The sequence below is a fragment of the Condylura cristata genome, unplaced genomic scaffold, assembly GCF_000260355.1.
Source record: "Condylura cristata isolate star-nosed mole 26May11 unplaced genomic scaffold, ConCri1.0 scaffold00062, whole genome shotgun sequence".
Taxonomy (NCBI): domain Eukaryota; kingdom Metazoa; phylum Chordata; class Mammalia; order Eulipotyphla; family Talpidae; genus Condylura; species Condylura cristata.
This window is the reverse complement of record NW_004567163.1, coordinates 668,070-671,504: the sequence shown is the minus strand read 5'-3', so window position 1 is coordinate 671,504 and position 3,435 is coordinate 668,070. Positions and strand designations below refer to the sequence as shown.

General features: G+C 57.9%; 1 protein-coding gene across 1 annotated transcript in view; it reads left to right on the top strand.

Moving 5' to 3' along the window:
* The window catches only part of LOC101637656 (glycine receptor subunit alpha-1), a 29,465-nt gene that overhangs the window by 24,701 nt on the left and 1,329 nt on the right, over positions 1–3,435 (top strand). The window lies entirely within an intron of this gene.

Genomic DNA, 3,435 nt, shown 5'->3' with positions numbered 1-3,435 from the left:
CCCTGCCCCGCGCCCCCAACCCCTCCCCGCCTCGCCGTGGGGTTCCCTGCAGACCCGGGGCTACAGGTCAGTCCTCTGGAGGCTGCGGACGCGTCGACCTCAGTGACGTCCCTTCTGGAAAGTAGCTGCAGGTAGATCACAGGTAGTCACGGAAGGTGGAAGGCTGCTCAGTGACTGAACATGACCGTGTCGCGTTGGAGTGAGCCCCATACCGGCCCTGACTCAGACTGCCCCAGCTGCCATGACAGTCATCGATGGACAGGGCCGACGGTCATCCCGGGCGCCGGGCAGGCGCGGCCCATCGCCAGAGGCCACTGCCTACTTGGCTGGCCCTTCCCTTTCGGGGGAGCAGGACACCCAGGGCACTGTCACCACAGAGCCAGCCCCGCGCCGGGCATCCTGCCCCCCACCCGTGGGCTGCGGGCCACGCCCGCCTCCACCGCTCACCCTGTGCCTGCTTGGCACCACGCGTGAGCACCAGACTCGTTCCGCCCACTGCTCTCTCTCCCACCGCTTTAAAAAAAAGATGTCTTTATGCACACAGAACTGGGGTGCAGGCCAGAGGTGCAGGGGTGAGGGGTCTCCAGAGACAGAGTGGGGAGCAGAAGAGGAGGACCCACCGAACCCACTGCTGAGGGGGCAGCGGGCGGGCAGGAGAGGTCCGCTGTGCCCGGGGCCCTCCCTGGCGGGGACCACCTCACGGAGCTGCGCGGTGACCCACTGAGCGTGGAGTCAGCGGCACCTACTGTGGCCACACGCTGTACCTCTCACACGACCAGACTCCACCACACTTTATCACCCCAGAAAGAACCCCCACACTGCTCCCGCCAGCCTCCACCCCCTGCTCTGGCAGCTCAGGGGAGTGGGCTGGACCCGCCGCGCCGAGTTGCTGGGGGTTTCCAAGGTTCCTGCCACTCTGGGTCGGCGCCTCACAGCTTTCTTAGGGCGAAGTGACACTCTGCCGCGCGGCTCCGGCAGCTTACCCGGCCGCCGGCCGCCAACCTCGGCCCTCGGGAATGGCACCTCGCGCTCTCAGCCCTCTCGGCCGGGGCCCAGGCCCGGGCCAGGGCTGCACGCTGGCCCAGGCCGCACCGCCGAGGGGCTGCCTGGCTGTTCCCAAGGGTGCTGCGCTTCCTTTCACCCGCTTGTTGGGTGTTTTTCTATCTTCATTGCAGAAATGTCTACTAGCATCATTTGCCCACTTTTAAATCGGGGCATTTCTCCTTGAATGTTGAGTTCTAGTAACTCTTCGAGCACTGTGGATTCTAAAGCCTCATCACATCGGTGATTTGCAAGTATTTTCTTCATGCTGTTGGCTGCCTGGATTGTGTCTCAGGCAGAGAAGTTTTGGCAAGCCTGCCTTATCTGTTTTTCCTTTTCTGCTTGTACTTTTGTTTTCATATTTAAATTAAAGCCTAAAGTCACAAATATTTGCACCTACTTTTCCCCAAACTTTCTATGGCTTAGCTCTTCACTTTTGATCTATTTCGTTTTCACATGAGGTGCTGCATCCAGTGGCCTGGCACCACCTGTTGGGAGCATAATCCTTCTCCATTGACTTGACATCTTGTCCGGAATCAAAGGACCATCGATGTCTGGGTTTATTTCTGGACTCACAACCCTACTGCATTGAGCTGTATATCCAACCGATGCCAGGACCACACAGTTTGGTTACCATAGCTTTCTAGTGAGTTTTGAAATTGGGAAACGTGAGTCCCTCAACTTTGTACTTTTTTGACATTGTAGTGGCTGGTCTGGGTCCTGACATTCCTCTCGAATCATGAGCATGAATCTTAAGACAAGCCCAGCACCAATCGCCAGTTGCCGCCATCTTAACGACAATATTACGTCCTCTAGTCTAGGGCCGCGAGCTTCCTTCCCGTTTATGCAGATGGTCTTCAATTTCATTCAACAAAAGTTTTAGTCTTCTTATGAGTTTTGCACTTTGTTAAACTAATTTCCAGATACATTGCTCTATGTGGCGCTATTGTCAGTGAAGTTGCTTAATTCCATGTTGTAATGGATCGTCCTGGTATATGGGAAGGCAATTTCGCAGAACTCATTAGCTCCAACAGATTTTTATGCTTTCCTGAGAATTCTTTGTCTGCACAGCCCAGCTCATCTTTAGAGATCGCTCTACTTTCTTCACAGCCACAACACCCTTTAGCTCCTTCTCTCGCCTCGTGGCCCTGGCTAGAAATTCCAAAGGTGCTGAATGGTTACGACTGCAGCAGACACTTTTTTCATGCTCCTGGTCTTAGGGAAAGCTTTTTGGATCGTCTCCCCTGAGCTCCCCTGAGCACGATAATGACTGGATTTTCTTAGATGCCCTTTTACCAAGAGAAAATCCCTCCGTTCCTAGTGGCTGAGTGTTTTCATCACGGAAGGTGCTGGATCGCGCCGGCTGACGTGCCCATCGGCTGCTTTCCCAGCCCCAGCCGCCGCGCCGCGGGGTGCAGTCCTTGGCAGCCACTGGGGCGCCTGGGGCCCCAGCTCCGAGGCTCTGCTCCCTTCACTCATTCTGTTTCTCGGGGGCAGGTCCCTGGCTTGGCTCACTCATCTGTCCTTTTCCTGTCCAGATGTGCTGCTGACCCTGTCTAGTGGAATTTCTGTTTCAGTTGCTTCTCAACTCCAGACGGTAGACTTGGTTCTACTGTTTCCATTGTTGCTGTTGTTGCCATTATTATTCTCATTGTTATTATTCCCTCACCCCGAGACGGTTCTCATACTTGCCTGGAGTCGTGTAGAGTCTCCATGGTGCGTTGGTCCCTTGACATAGCTGATTCAGAGTCCAGCAGCTGAGCGCCCTCAGATCACTTCCTTCAGTGGCCTTTTTCCTCTGTGTGAGCCAGTCGTGGTCAGTCCAGGCGGCTACAACCCAGCGCCGTAAACCCGAGGCTCCCAGGTGCCCGAGCTCATGGCTCAGGGTTCTGGAAGGTGGAGACTGACGCCAGGACGGCCAGCGGTCAGTCCCGGACGGGCCCGTCCACTCGCACTGCCCGCTTACCGCGGGGCCTCCTGCGCGGCCCAGGGAGGACTGGCCTCGCTAGCGGGCAGCGGCGCACGCCTGCCGCCGGGTCCCCTCTTGAAGGTGACGCCCCTGTACCCCAGGACTAGAGTCTGGGCTTCACCCATGGACCTGGTGCGGCCTGCGGGAGGGCTCAGTCCGTTTCTGGGCAGCCCCGACTACGTGGCGGGAAGGGACACGCCGTGCGCGTGTGAGGGCCTCCTGTCCTGCCCCGCCTGCGGCTCCTGCAGTGACCTTCCGAGCCGGCTGCGGTGCCGGTGTCCGTTGCTGTCCGGGTGGTTTAAGTCTGTCCAGTCATCGCGTGTGTAGCGACAGCTGGACAGACTTCTCCAAAGGCCAAGACCTCGCAACTCGGCCAGCGATGCGGGCGCCCTGGGCGCGTCGGCTCAGCCTGGGCTCCGCCCGGC